Source organism: Tamandua tetradactyla, chromosome 19, assembly GCF_023851605.1.
Source record: "Tamandua tetradactyla isolate mTamTet1 chromosome 19, mTamTet1.pri, whole genome shotgun sequence".
Lineage (NCBI taxonomy): Eukaryota > Metazoa > Chordata > Mammalia > Pilosa > Myrmecophagidae > Tamandua > Tamandua tetradactyla.
Window position 1 is genome coordinate 71,291,247 of NC_135345.1, and position 17,004 is coordinate 71,308,250.

A 17,004-nucleotide genomic window follows, 5' to 3' on the forward strand; every position below is an offset into this window, starting at 1 on the left:
TGATTTTTTGCAAGCTTTGGGGACTACCATTTTAATAAGTCAAACCCTCGATCTTGAGACTTGCCCTTATGAAACTTACTCCTGAAAAGGAGAAGTTAAGCTTACTTATAATTAGACATAAGAGTCACCCCCAGAGAGCCTTTTTTATTGCTCAGATGTGGCCTTTCTCTAGATGTAACTCAGCAGGTGAACTCATTGCTACGTGGGACATGACTCCCAGGGGCATAAATACATCTGGTAATGTGAAACATGACTCCTGAGAAAGCCTTGACCTGGCATCACGACACTCAGAAAGGCTTCTTGACCAAAAGAAGGAAGAGAAATGAAATAGAATAAAGTTTTGGTGTCAGGAGATTTCAAATGGAGTTGAGAGGCCGTTCTGGAGGTTACTCTTATGCATTATATAGAGATCTCTTTTTAGGTTTTGGTGCATTAGAATAGCGGAAACTGTTGAACTGCAAACCAGTACCCTGAATATAGAAGACTGTTATATAACTATAGAGCTTTTACAATGTGACCATATGATTAGGAAAACCTTGCGACTGGCACTCCCTTTATCCAGTGTATGGACAGATAAATAAGAAAATAAAGACAATAAAAGAATAATAGAGGGCGGGCCGCGGTGGCTCAGCGGGCAAAGTGCTTGCCTGCCATGCCGGAGGACCTCGGTTCGATTCCCGGCCCCAGCCCATGTAAAAAAAACAAACAAACAAACAAAATACAATAAAACAAGAAAATGTTTAAAGATGTTTCCCTTTCTTCCATCCTTCCTTCCTTCTCTCTGTCTTTCCTTCCCTTCCTCCCTCTCTCTTTAAAAAAAAAAAAAAAAAAAAAAAAAAGAATAATAGAGGGGAATAAGGGCAAAAGAATGTTCTGGGTGTTCCTTTTTGTTTTATTTTTATTCTTATTTTTATTTTTTTGGAGAAATGAAAATGTTCAAAAATGGATCATGATGATGAAAGCACAACTATATGAGGATACTGTGACCCACTGATTGTACACTTTGGACGATTACATGGTATGTAAATATATCTCAGTAAACTTGCATTTAAAAATCATTCTATAAATGACTCTCAGACCTTAAAATTCAATGAAGTATGCTCTGCAGGTTTTCAGAATTGTTTGGATCCAGTGACCCATTTTTCTTTCAATTTCTCCCTATGGAAATGGGAACACTTATCCTTGACTGTCCCTCATTTGTACGTTGGAAGCAGATAACTTGTTCTGAGTTTCACAGATACACAGCCAGAAGAGCATTTTGCCTTAGGACAGACCATGCCCTCAGTTGATTTTGATGAGACTTGGTACTGTTTTTCACTTTGTATTGTATTTGTATTGTTACTGAAATGCTTTTGTGATATTGTGGCCAAATGAATGTATTTTGTATATGGAAAGAACATGTCTTTTGGGTGCCCAGAAGGTTGAATGTGCTGGTTGAAATCCATTACATACCCCTGAAAAGGCTGTGTTCTTTCAATCCAAACTTGTGGTGGCAGACCTATTGTTGGGTGGGAGCTCTGATTAAGTTGTTTTCATGGAGATGCGACATATCCAATTCAAGGTGGGTCTTAATCCTTTACTGAAGTCCTTTGAGAAAGCTCAGGGTGAGAGAGAGAGAGAAAGAGACAGAAAGACAGATGGACAGACAGAGAGCTTAGCAAGAAAATGCCCTAAGAGAAATAAGAAGGGCCCACAGAACTGAAACCAGGTGCCAGGAAAGAAAAATGAGTAGACGTCGCCATGTACCTTCCCATATGACAGAGGGACCCCGGTGCCAACTGTCTTTCCTCCAAGAAAATATCCTCTTGTTGGTGCCTTAATTTGGATATTTTCATGGCCTTATAATTGTATCTTGTAACATAATAAATCCCCTTTATAAAAGAAAAAAAATCCATTTAATAGGTATTTTAACCACATTAGGAAAGAAGGACACCACAAAAGGAGTTATTGGTAATTTTCAACCCAAAGTCATTTCTTCTACCCTTGGCTTTTGGTAATGAGCAATGCACTTTGATTAGATGAGCCTTTGGTATGTTTTTAATGGAAATGCAATCACTGTTTGTATTTAATATTTTTGCAAAATATGCTGGGGAATATGATAAAGAAAATATTCACTGAGCCACATTTAAAAGAGCCAGGACTGCCGAATAGTCCATTTCTAGACTTCTCTTCCAAAATTTTAATGCCAAACATTTACTCATTTGACCAGAGATTTAAATTAAATGAATGTTTTTCCTAATACAGTGGCTGAATATTGTGGTTCATATCTACTCTGAAATCCAACTGTAGCATCTATGTTTTTTTATATATGGTTAAGCATAAATAGCAAAGATTAAGTGTTCCATTCCCTCTGTTATTCTATTGCTCTAGTTCTGCTTCAATTAATTTTCCATATAACAAAATAGAACTAACTAAAATAACTATATGTTAGAAATGATATGTTTCTGAAAGGAAGGTTTTCTTCTCTTTCTGATAGAAATTTGGAGAAAAGCAAACTAATTTTAGATTGCCCTCTATAGCATAATAGATAAATGCATGTTCTGTGGAGTCAAGAAAGTAGTGGTTTCAAACCCTATCTTTGTCTTTTATCAGCTTTGTGACCTTGAACAAGCTACTAAAAGCTTTTTCTTAGGTTTTCTGTCTGTCACATGTATATGATTATATGTTCCTTTTAGGGTCATTGCCAGAATCAATTGAGCAATGTAAATAAAACATTTAGCCCAAGTTATACAATGTAGTGCAATAAAGCAATAAATGACACTACCTTTATGCAATGTCTAGAATTGTTTTGTAGACTGGACACTGTACCTTAAGATATACTGCACTAATTGGTCAGGCAGCCTCACCTTCTAAACCCTAAGGCTCACATTCCATGATTTCATAAAAAAGACTCCCAAAACAATAAAATCTGTTTTAATCATACTGACTTTTGATACTACATGGTTATATAGGGCTGTTTCAACTTAGATAATACAAAATTCACCAAATCCACAAATTATTTACATTCAATGTTGAAATGTAGTTGATAGCACCATTTGAATAATGATATTCTAAAATTTCAAAATGATTCCATTTTTTTTCTTCTACATGCATAACTTTTAGATTTTTATATTGAAAAATGGCTTATTTCCAAGGATATAAATGTGTTGTGTTAGATGTAAAATACATTAAAACCATAATGGTATTTCTTGGTATTTATATTTTGCCTCTGCAAGGATTCCAAAAGATTTTTTAAATTTCTTTTAGTAGTTTCCTCTAGACGAAACAGCTATATTGATAATGGAATAATTATCATGTATGGAGTTGCTGTGTAGACAAGAAAAGTGAGAAATTCCTGAGCTTCTTTCAGTGACCAGTAGGGAGGGATTAAAGGGTTCTACTCGAGCCTTGGCCTCCTGGCCCTCATGACCTTCTTCTCAGAAAGTATCATTAAGTCCAGTCTACCTTCATATCTGATTTAAAGTCATTTAAACCTTTTTCATATGGACCAAACAGCTATTTTTTCCATCTGGAGAGTATAAAGAAACAGTGTAAAATCATTCAATCAGCAACAAATAATTATTGGATGTCTACAATGTACCATATACTATTTTAGATACTGGGATAGAGTAGTAAGCAAAGTAAACAATAAATAAATAAATGATAATGCTAGTGTGATAAATGCTAAGGAGAAGAATGAATAAGGCAAGTAAGGGTGCTGCACCTGAGAAACAGCTTAAATTTTTTGATAAGGTAGCAAGGGAAGACCTTTGAAAAGATGAATTTTTAGGAAAGAACTGTAGCAAATGAGGACACCAAGTGTGAGGCTGCTTGAGGGAAAAATGTTCCAGGCAGAGAAAATTCAAGGGCAAAAGCATTAAAATAAAAGTGCCTAGTGTATTAAAGGAACATCAAGGAGGCCAGCATGACTGGAGCTGAATGAATGAGAGGGAAATGAGTATGAAAGCTGAATGTTAAAGGGGGGGGGGGGCAGATTTATAACGCCTTAGAGTTCATAGTACATACTCTAACTTTTACTCTGAGTGAAGAGTGCAGAAATTGAGGAGATCTGAGTTTAGGAATGAAATGATTCCATTTATGTTTGAATTATAATAGACACTGTGTTGAGAAAAATCCATGCATCATATTGATCTGACAACGTTTTGAACACACTAGTTATTCTGCTGAGAATTAACTGTTGGAGAATACATTTAGAAAGGAGAATGTAGTTAGGTAGCTACAGCCTACCTAACTCAATAGAGAAAGAGGCTGGTGGCATGGAACACAATAGCAGTAGTGAAGATGGTTGGAAGTCATCAAATTCTGGATATATTTTGAAGTAGAACCAGTAGGATTTCCTGATAGACATGAGGTGTGAGAGAGAGCTCAAGGATGACTCCAGAATTTTGTCTAAGAAGCTCAAAGGTGGAGCAGCCTTCAATTCTGATGTGATAGAGAGGGAGATGGGCACTATATGTGTTGAAGTTTCGGAGGAGTCCAGTTTTGGATGTTGTAAGTATGAAATCATTATTACATAATTAGCATGAAAATCTCAAGAAAGTACTCATGTGTAAGACTCGAGTTCAGAAGAGACATCTGGGATCAAGTTATATATTTTTGTGGTATGAGAATGAATGAGGTCACCAAAGGAGTGCTTGTACACAAAGAGGAAAGCACCCACGAATGATCTGTGAGGATTCTTCAAAATTAAAAGAAAAAGAAAGAACCAGCAAAGAAGACTAGAAGTAATGAGGGATGTATAAGGAAATCTAGAGGAGTGTGCTATCCATGAGGATAATGAAAAAAAAAAAAAGAATTCCAAAGAGGAAAGTGATCAACTCTGTCAGATGTTGATGGATCGAGTAAGACGAGGAGGACTGAGAATTACCCACTGAATTTGGCTACATGTAAGTCATTGTTATCTTAACAAGCATGATTTCTGTGAAAGAGTAGGGATGAAAGTTTGTCTGGAGTGAGTTTACAAGAGAGCAGAAGGCAAGGATTTGGAGACAGTGAAAACAGACAACTCTTTCCAGATGGTTTTCTGCAGAGAGGAACAAAGAAATGTTGTTGTTAGTTAGTTGATGTGAAAAGTGGATCAAGAGTATTTTAATGCTGAAAGAAACATTTTGATAGGAGTAAAATACTGATGCAGTAGAATTGTTGGAGCCAAGTTCTTAAATAGGAGAGAGAGGGTTGGATCTAGAGCACAAGTGAGCAGATTGGCTTACACTGGACATCTGCGGTCGCAAGTGGAAAGGTAGGATAAGTGAGTGCAGATGCTGCAGGTGGGTAGATATGGTGGTGGCATTTTGTGGACATTCCCTTCTGATTGCTTAAATTTTCTCAATAAAGGAAGCAGCAAGATTGTCAGTTGAGAGTGAGGTTGGAGGAAATATTGGGGATTTTAGGAGAGAAGAAGGGATAAAAAATAATAATCATGCAGAAAAGCAAGCACACTGAGGATATGTGATTGTCTGGCAGCGCTGAGTGCCTGGCTAGAGAGCGAGTATAAACAGAAAAGGTGTGATCCCTGGGGCACATGACCATTCACAGACATTGAAGCTTCCAATTTCAGTTTTCATTTTGGAAGGTTTATTAGCTGGGGGTTACATTTTCTTTCTACATCGTATCTTAATTTTAAGTATTGGGGTCTGGTTTGCCAGCCATATTAGTTTTTCTCCTCTGTCTGTCTGTATTTTTGTGGGGCTCTGGAAAAGCACTGAAGAAGACTCTATAATGGCACTTTTGTGTACATTTATCTAATCTACATTTCATAGAGGTTGGTATTTAATGACACCTAGGACTTAGGTTTGAAATATAAAGATATAAAGATAATGTTTATGTTAAAGCATACACACAAAGAAACATTATCTGCTATTCCAAAGAATACTGAAAGGGTGTTGGGAAGTGAAGCAGAGGATAGGGTAAGAAAAATTTTGAAGCAAGGAGTAAGAGTGAACTGGGGGATGGGTACAAAATATGTCACACAAGAAAGCAACCGTATATTCCTCTGACAATCACCAAAAAAGACAATTGCTTTAGAGAAAACAATGACAGCTAAAGAATATTAAACAAAACCATGCCCAGAGAAAAATATATACAAAATATGTTAAATGGTATAAAAAAATTCATGTAGGTATTCTTTTAATTGGTGATAAATGAGTCAGACAATGTGTTACAGGAGCATAGGTGATGCTATGACTTGTTAACAGGAATATGGATTTTGAATAAAATAAGAAACCATTAGGGCAGAGAGAGAATGTGATCTTTCGTTTTAAAAGGTCCATTTGCCATATTTAAGGAAAGAACTAATGGTGACTTGGACGAGAGTGGTAGCATTAAAGATATTGAGACATTATCAAATTTTTTCATATTCTGGATATATTTCTTTTTGACATTATATTTTATTGTGAAATATATACCCAGCAGAGTGCATAAAGCATATAAAATGAATAACAATAAAAGGTGCATCCAATCTAACTACCACAAAAATTTAATAATTAGTGTATTACCAGTCCTTGGGGCTCCTTCTATGATCACATTCCCCCCCTTCTCCAGCTGGACATAACCACTATTTGGATTTTTGAGGTAATTATTCCTTCATTGCTTTTCAATTATAGATTCATTCTTAAACAATAAGTTGTTTAATTTTGCTGTTTTTTCATTTCATATAAAAGAAGTTATCCTGTAGTTGTTTACACATTCTTTTCTGACTAACTCTTTCCCTTAATATTATGTTTATGAGGGTCAGTCATATTAATGCCTATGGCTGCATTCATTCTCATTACAGCATGATAGGCTTTGAATGAAAATGCCACAATATATTTACACATTCTACCCTTGATGTAATTTTTTTCATTATAAAATTCTTGGCTATAATAAATAGTGCCTATTAATATCCTTCAACATGCCTCTTATTTAATCCATGTTAGAAAGTTTCTTTAGCTAATAAAGTTGCAGGAGCAGAATTGCTCCTACAATGAAATGATGACAACTATTTCCCAAAATGACTATACTAATTTATCCTCCCACCAATGTAATAGATGATCTATGAGAAAACTCAGTATCATCAGATATTTAAATCATTGCTAATAAGATGGATGTGTAATGGTATGTCATAATATTGAACAAAACTCCAGTATGAAATGAATTGACCAAAGAAAACATCATTTAAATACTACTGAACAACCTGGAAATTCAAAACCAATTGCAAACAAACCAAACAGAACCAAAAAAGTAAAAAATCCACCTTGTAAACAAAGACCTGTGCATAAACATTATCTGTCTGATCAAACAAGACCTCTTCAAAAATCTGTACTTCAAAATTGCCACCAACCCCCACTGGCACTTAAGAAACCCAAAATTAGCAAATATCTCCCAAGCAAAACTACCAAACAGTCCTAACCCTTACTCTGACACAAAATTTCAACTAAGCCTATAATTCCAAACTACCTCCAGTTCCAAATCATACAAGAAAATGTAAACATCAAACTAAGCCATAAGCATTAAGTCCACAGGAAACACCTAGCCAAGAAAACCTCATAAAAATCAAACCTTAAAACAATAAATAAGTCAAGAAAGCGCTAGCCCAAATGTTTCCAAATATGATCAAACTGCATCCTCAGAACACGATTTGAATAAATCAGTAGGAAAGCAATCTAGCCAAAAAAAATCTAAGGTAAAATCAACCATACAACAGAGAAATAAAGAGCAAAGCATCCACCTTGTGTTCAGAGACCTCACTAACCAGGCCCTCCCTCTGAGTCAGCATCCTGGCCAATCAAAATGTCAACTAAAAGGGGTGGGCCACAGTGGCTCAGCAGGCAGAGTTCTCACCTGCCATTCCAGAGAAATGGGTTCGAATCCTGGTGCCTGCCCATGCAAAAAAAGAAAGAAAATTTCAACCCAAGGTGGCTTCACTCTGTACAATACTGTACAATAACTATAACCTAGTCTACTTTATCTCCATCCATATAACTCTGTCCAATGACCTGGCTTACACAAACATCATTCAAGGCAACCTAGTAAACAGCACCAACCTTGCCCATTAATACCACGTGAAAAGCCAACATTGAAACCTAAACCAACCTATCAGCATTATTTCCCGGGGGTGCTTCCTCCTCCACAATCTAGGAAGTTATTAACAAATTCTAATGCCACCTTAGAAGTTGCCAACAAATTCCTACTGACCACCAAAGCTTCCATGGCTATTCAACCAGCATCACCTACCAGAAAGCCCAACCCAAAAATTCAGTGGCCTCTGTCATCAAATCTTCCTCATTTCCAAACTCAATTACACCAACAAAATCCACTGCTTCTACCAAAGTGTGGTCACTCTTTCCAAATCTTCCACTACTGCAAAGGTAGGGTCTCCTTCCACCAAGTCCTCCGCCACGAATAAGCTACCGCAACCATCAGTACATCCACTACCGCAACCAAGGTGTACCCTCCGCTACCAAACCTTCCACTAAGTCTAAGCCTACCACCTTTGCAACCAGTAAATTAAAAACCCTGATTGGGTGCGCCATGGTGGCTCAGCAGGCAGAGTTCTTGCCTGCCATGCCAGAGACCCCAGTTCAATTTCTGGTGCCTGCTCATGCAAAAAAAAAATCTCGGTGGTTTCCGCCAGCAAATCCAGTGTTACTATCAAGCTCACTTCAATTTCCATCAAATCCACCACCATTTCCTGTGCTTACCTCACAATCAAATGTACCATAACTATAAAACTTGTGACTCTACTACAAAATTTACCACCTCTACCAGACCTGAAACAGCCACAACTGAACTTACCCACTATCAATTCTGTATCTGACACCAGTTCACCTTCTACTGTATCTTTCAAACCAACTGAAATTGCTAGTTTCTCTGCCACCAGCCCTACTAACTACAAATTCTGCTCCAATGACCAAATTTGTCATTAGAGCAGAATAACAAATTTCTTGTTACTAAATCCCTTGCTAATACCACCCAAATTGCTGAATCAATCAGCTCAATGGATTCAGCACTAAATTCCTAATTTCTTAAACATTGTGGTAAGAACTACAACTCCTATCACCACAAAATCAGTTTCTCAATCTACATCGATACCTACACTCACTGCTGCGACTGCATCTACTATTAATACAGCCACACAGTCTTCAGCCACTACTATAAGCCTGGCTGGAAGCACCTTAAAAGCTGCTGCTATACAGACACCAGCCACCATCATAGCTTCTCTCTCAACAGCCCTAACAAAAACTCTATCTGCAGCACCGACAGTTGTCCCTACCACATCTGCTTCCAAAGTTACTTTAACCCCTCTCATCACAGAGATTGCCCTACTATAGTGGATATCTCTACCACACCTGTTGCTTCAACCGCTCCTCTTCCCTTTACCCCTTCAGTTCCCTCTACCTCCATTATCAAACCTTCTCACTTTCACACGTCAGCTGCAGCCAACACCACTTCCACTTCATCTCCTTCTACTGTAGCACAGGCTTTCCCTACCACCTCTGCTGCTCCTCCATCTATCTCTACAAGATTCACAACTGTAGTCATCTCTACCTATATCCTCTCAGAGGTTGATAGCACTAACCCCATGATCATAACCACATTTGCCACAGAAATAACTACTTCTACAACCACAGAAGCGGGTACCACCTCCCACAGGTACTCTTTCCACCACATCTGCTGCATTTAAAACAGCAACATCCACAGAGAACCTCCTTGAAATCACCATAACCTTTCTTCCACCACTACTGCTGTCCCCACTACTTGATTTGACTACTGGAACAGACCCCACAGCTTCACTCACTGATATAATGGCTATAACCTGATCACAGCATATGGCATGCCAGCATCTTACTCTAGCACATTTAATAACACCACACATGGTTATGAGCCTGACACTACTGATTTCACCTTGCTGTCTTTTATACATCAATTGGCACCAAACAGGCCACTAGCCACAGATGTTGCCTCTGACACACCTACGGCATCTTCTATCATGGACACCATCACCACCACACCTGCTGCTCTGAGCATTTCCACTCCTTCCAGTACCACTCAAGCTAATACCCACATAGCTAAGGTTTCCACCACAGCGGCTGCCGTTGCTGCCTTTGGTGCTACTAGTCAATTTGCCTTGTCACCTCAACTGCAGAAGCAACATCTACAAGTATCACTTATGGTGCCATTTAAAACCCCTGTCACTGCCAAGGAGGCTCCTTTCACAGCTGCATCCACAGTCACTTCCTCCTTTGCTGCTTACTTCCCCACACAAGCAGCCATGAGCACATCTGCTCTTTCAAGAACCACATAGGAGACTGGAGTGACAGCTTTCCTCTCCAACTTATCCACTGCAGCCACCAGCACCTATCCTACCACCATGACCACTCTGCTCTCTCCACCCCCCCCCAGGCTATTGCTGTCACTCTTTCAGCCACCATTCCTGCTGCTCCACCCTGCCACCAGAAATTTATCAGCTTTCTTCATACCCTTAGCACCTTAATAACCCTAGATCACCAATATGTACTGTGACCACCCCTAAAACCACTACGAATCCTATTTCCACAATTACTTCTGACTTCTCTGCTCTTTACTATTCTACCATGGAGTAAAGAAAACAAGACAACATTTAACTATAACATATCTGATGACACAACTGTCAACTATGAACTTGACACTACCACTACAACCTCTGTCACCACTCTTACCGCACCAAGCTCTTCATCTAATTCTATCACCACAGAGGCTACCACCACTACAAATGGTCTCTCCAACTTGCCTACTGCCACAACCATTCCTTTTCCGTCTTCCACTGTACAATCTGGCACTTCCCACTTTAGCAATCAACACAGCTGGCCATCCCACACCTTGTTCTACAACCACTACATCTGTGACAACAGTAGCTGATCCGGTTAATAAATATGTCTCTTCTGCCCCACCTACAGCGTCTCCAGCTGCATCCACAAATACAACCCCTGTGACCACTAACACCCTGCCAAAACCAGAGCATGCAACCACAGCTGCTTCCACATTAATTCCTCCTCCAACCAGATCTGCTACCTTTACAACTTTAGCTATCTCCAATAATTTATCTCCTGCCACAATTATTTTTAGCTTCTTTGTCACGGTTGAGGTCTTAACTTCCTATGCTACCACCAGCACCTCATTTGCCACCCTGAGGACTTCTGTTCCCTCTTCTACCACAATCAGGCTAACACCAGAACTTCTGCCACACCATACCTGTCTGTACCCACTGTTCCTATAGCCTTCTGCATATCTACCACATCTGAACCTGTCACCCCCACAGCCGTGGTCTCCTTATCTGCTATTTCTGTCTTGGCACCTGCTCATCAAATACTTCTGCTCTTTCCAGTACCACACAGAGTGCTGCTATCACAAAATCTCTCCTCCTTCTCATTCTTCTGCAGCAGCCACCAGCCCCACTCCCCATAACCTTAGCCAACTCTTCTTCCTCAACCACTACTCAGGTTCACACCAGCACTCCTGCAACAGCTGACTCTACCACTCTTCCCACAGAGTCATCCACACATACCAGATCTGAGCCTATCAACACACAGCTGAGCACCTCTCCTCTTGAGCTTCTGCCTCCAGCACCACACCAAGTGCCACTACCATAATCTCTTCTTAGAGCCTTGACTGAAACCACCAGCATAGCTCCTGCCACCTCAACCATTTCTTCTTTCTCAACCATACAGCCTATTTCTACCACCACACCTCGTCTTATCATGCCAACTCATACTGCCACCACTGTCACCACAGAGGCTACTACCTTCACATCTGTGGTCTCCTCCACATTTCACTAATATCATCATCATCACTTCTTACCATGAGCACATTTGCCCCTTCTAGCTCCACACAGCCAGCTACCAACATAAGTGTTCCTTCTCTTTCATCTGCTGCAAGACCCAGCACCATCCCTGCCACTAAGGCTTCTCTATTTTTTTCAACCACTGCTCAGGCTGCAACCACTTCTGCCACCACATACCTGTCTCTACTACTCTTCTCATGGACTCTCCCTCATCTACCAGATCTGATTCTGTCACCACCACTGTCTCTTCCACACCTGCTGCCCCCATTACTGCATCTTCTACCATAAGTACCTCTGTCCCTTCCAGCACCACACAGAATACCACTAGCATGACTCCCCTCTATGCAGGCTGGCAGAATGGATTAAAAAATATAAGTCATCCATATGTTATTTAAAAGTGATACAGCTTAGACTCAAGGACACAGTTAGATTGAAAGTAAAAGGATGGGAAAAGGTCTTCTATGCAAGCTTTAAACAAAAGAAAGCAGGAGTAACTATATTAATTTCAGATAAAATGGACTTTAAATATAAAGATGTCAAAAGAGACAAAGATGAGCGCTATATTTTAATGAAAGGAACAATTCATCAAGAGAAAATAATCATAAATGTGTATGCTACCAATCATATAAACATTTCAACAATAATAGTGGGACACTCTAATACACCACTCTCCACTATAGATAGAACAACCATACAGAGGATCAACAAAGAAATAGAGAACCTAAAGAATAGGATAAATGAATTAGATCTAACAGACATATGTAGATCATTACACCCCAAAACACCAGGATATACATTTTTTCTAGCTCACATGAGCATTCTCCAGGATAGATCACATGCTAGCACACAAACTGAGTCTAATTTATTACATTAAATGCCAATATTAAAAAACAAGAATGAGTAAAACTTGAGAACATAACTGCCCACGTGGAGAATTTGAGGAAAAAACAGCAAAGTAATCCCAAAGCAAATAAAAGAAGAGAAATAACAAGGATTAAAGCAGAAATAAACAAGCTGGAGAACAATAAAACAATAGAAAGCTGAAAAAGCATTTGACAAAATCCAGCATTTTTTCCTAAAAAAAAAAAAATACTTCACGAGGCAGGAATTGAAGGAAACTTTCTCAATATTATAAAGGGCAGATATTAAAAATTCATAGCCAGTATCATACTTAACAATGAGAGACTGAAAGCACTCCCCCTAAGATCAGGAAAAAGACAAGGATGCCCTCCGTCTCCACTGTTATTCAACATTGTGCTACGAGTCCTAGCTGGAGTGCTTAGACAGGAGAAAGAAATAAAAGGCATCCAAATAGGAAAGGAAGAAGTAAAACTTTCATTATTTACAGATGACATGATCCTATACTTAGAAAACCCTGAGAAACCCACAACAAAGCTATTTGAGTTAGCAAACAAATTCATCAAAGGGGCAGAGTACAAGGTTAATGTATAAATTCAATAATGTTTCTATACACAATGAGCTATCTGAGGAGACAACTAAGGAAAAAATTCTATTCAAAATAGTGAACAAGCAATCATGTGTCTAGGAATAAGCCTAACCAGAGATGCCAAGGCCTTAAACACAGAAAATTACAAAAAAATGTTCTAAAAGAACTTAAAAATTACCTAAATAGATGGAAAAATATTCCATGCTCATAGATAGGAAGGTAGGATGTCAATTCTACCCAAACTAATTTACAGATTCAATGCAATACCAATCAAAATCCCAACAACATAATTTAAGGACTTGGAAAAGCTGGTCATCAAATTTATTTGGAAGGGAAAGAGCCCTAAATCACTAATGCTATCCTAAAAAAGAAAAGTAAAGTGGGAAAACTATCACTTTCTGACTTTCAAGCTTTCTATAAAGCCACAGTGGTCAAAACAGCATGGTACTGACACAAATATAGAAGTATTAATCAATAGAATAGAATTTGAGAGGGCAGAAATAAACCACCATATGGACAATTGACCTTCAATAAGACCCCCCAAATCCACAGAACTGGGACAGAATAGTCTTTTTCAATAAATGGACATGGGAGAATTTGATATCAATAGCCAAAAGAATGAAAGAAGACCCCTACCTGACTCCCTATACAAAAATTAATTCAAAATGGATTAGAGACCTAAACATAAGAGCCAGTACCATAAAACTTCTAGAAGAAAATGCAGGGAAATATCTTCAAAATCTAGTAATAGGAGGCAGCTTCTTAAACTTTATACTAAAGCACAAGCAGAGAAAGAAAAAATAGACAAATGGGAACTCCTTAAGATCAAGGTCTTCTGTGACTTAAAGGACTTTGTCAAAAAAGTGAAGAGGCAGCCAACTCAATGGGAGAAAATATTTGGAAGCCACATACCAGATAAAGGTTTGATATCCTGTGTACATAAAGAAATTATAAAGTTCAACAACAAAAGAACAAACAACCCAATTATAAAATGGGCAGAGAATATGAATAGACACTTTTTGGAAGAGCAAATACAAATGGCTAAAAAGCACATGAAGCTATAAGGAAAATGCAAATTAAGATGACAATGAGATATCGTCTCACTCCTATAAGAATCGCTGCTATTAAACAAACAGAAAACTACAAAATGTTGGAAAGAATGTGGAGAAATATGAACACTTATTCATTGTTAATGGGAACATACTATGGTGCAGCTGCTGTGGAAAACAGTTTGGTGATTCCTCAGAAATGTAAATATTAAGTTGACCTATGACCCAGCAATACCAATACTCAGTATATATCCAGAAAAGCTGAAAGCAGTGACACATACAGACATTTGCACACCAATGTTCATGGCAGCACTATTCACAATCACCAAAAAATGGAAACAATCCAAGTGCCCATCAATAGACATGTGGATAAACAAAATGTGGTATATACATACAATGGAATATTATGCAACAGTAAAATGAGATGATGTCTGAAGCATATGAAAACATGGATGAATTTTTAGGACATGCTAAGAGAAATGTCAGACACAAAAGAACAGATACTGTATGTTCCCTATTATGACTCTAGTGAAGGTTATCTTGGAGGTTACACTGTAGAATATAGAAAACCTAGAGGTACAGAAAAGTTAGAGTTTGAGGAAAGGCTACCCAAAGAGGTTGAATCTAAATACAAGGGAACAGATAGAAGTGATGGTAACTGATTAGCAGGTTTACAAGTAACATTGCCATATTGAAGGTGAATATGATTGAAAGCAGATGTATAGTGCCATGTATCCCGTAGATTAAATCTACAATTATAAAGAAGTTCTTGCATGAACTATTTCAATGGTTTGATAGTAGACAAAGAGTCAATAGTAGAGGGATATAAGGGGGCAACTAAATTTGCAAGCTATGACCAATACTTAACAGGAAGACATCAACAGTAACACACCACTACCAGGGGCAACTAATTGTGGGGAGGGACAAGTAATAAGGAGTAGTTCTGATTTGATAGTTGGTGACATTGTGCTTCCCGGTTCTGTGTCATTTTGTACCACTGAAAATTGTCTAACGTTGACAGTACTGCTGATTGCACAATGAAGCGAGGATACTGTAAGAGGTAGCTTGTTTATTCTGGACATTAATCATGATGCCCAATAGTTAAAGGGAGCCAAAGAATACAATGACCAAGAAGTACAACGGCAAACGGTGATACATTTATATGATGGAATATGGTACAACTACAAAAAGGAGGGACATAGAGAGGCACACAACAAACTGAATAAATCTTGGCAACAATGTGTTGTACAAAATAAGCCAGAAATAAAAGAACAAATATGCTAAGGTCTCTCTCAGAAAATACTTATAAGAAAATGGGAACCTAGATTGTGGGTCCTTATAGCAGCCACATTTGGTCTGAAGTTGTGGATGTATTTCTGGATTCTGAGACATTGAGCTTTACACATATCAGCTAGCATTTCCCTGGAATTCTGAGTAACTCTGTGAAACCTAAGACCCAAAAATGGAGTGCTGCAGCTCTGAAAGTTAGCATAGGTATGTATAATAGTTAAAATAACTGAAAAAGAGACCTCAATTAGAGCTTAAAATAAAGCCAGTCTGACTGGGCCTAAGGTAAATTAGAATGTAAGGTAAAAGATGATGGTATATATACTCTAGACCTTCAGCTAAGGTATGAGGCCAAGGGCAGAGTTTATTATGTCTAGAACTTAAATTTTCTATAACATATAATCTAAATCAACCTCTCTCGATAACTCACTTAAACAACCCGAACTCCTGGAGTCCAGAATGGGCATGAGGATTTGTAATTCTGTATTTGTATTAGTTAGGGTTCTCTAGAGAAACAGAATCAACAGGGAACACTTGCAAATATAAAATTTATGAAAGTGTCTCACGTGACCGTAGGAATGCAGAGTCCAAAATCCACAGGGCAAGCTGCGAAGTCAATGATTCCAATGGATGGCCTGGACGAACTCCACAGGAGAGGCTCACCAGCCAAAGCAGGAATGGAACCTGTCTCCTCTGAGTCCTCCTTAAAAGGCTTCCCATGATTGTATTTAGCATCACTAATTGCAGAAGACACTCCCCTTTGGCTGACTACAAATGGAATCAGCTGTGGATGTAGCTGACGTGATCATGACCTAATCCTATGAAATGTCCTCATTGCAACAGACAGGGCAGCGCTTGCCCAATCAGATGAACAGGTACCACAACTTGGTCAAGTTGACACCTGTCCCTAACCATGACAGTATTGTTTCATATAATACCAAGATACATCTCAGAATATGTTGGACTGACACTTAAAAAGCAGAGTCCCCTGAGGATCCAAAGGGAAAATACATATGGATATATGGAACTATTAAACTCTCCCATCTGGGGAACCTCAGATCCCTCTCAACCACTGGGGACTCCACCAAAAATAAGCCTGGATTTTGAGGCTTGCCCTTATGAAACTTATTCCTGTAGGGGAGAAGCTAATACTACCCATAACAAGGCCTAAGAGTTGCTTCCAGGAAGCCTCTTTGTTGGTCAAACGTGGTCTTTCTCTCTCTAAAACTAACTCTGCAAGGAAAATCATTGCCCTCCCCCCTACATGGTACAAGCCATTCAGGGATGAAAATCTCCCTGATAATGGAGGGCGTGACTCCTGGGAATGAGTCGGACCCAGGCACCTTGGGATCCTGACCAAAGAGGGCAAAGAAGTGTAATAGAATAAGTCATCAGAGGCCAAGAGAGATCAAATTTTGGAGGCT

At 38.7% G+C, this 17,004-nt stretch overlaps 1 protein-coding gene across 1 annotated transcript in view; it reads right to left on the reverse strand.

Moving 5' to 3' along the window:
* CSN2 (casein beta) overlaps nt 1-17,004 on the reverse strand; it is a 365,252-nt gene that overhangs the window by 336,984 nt on the left and 11,264 nt on the right. The gene's annotated exons all lie outside the window — the stretch shown is intronic.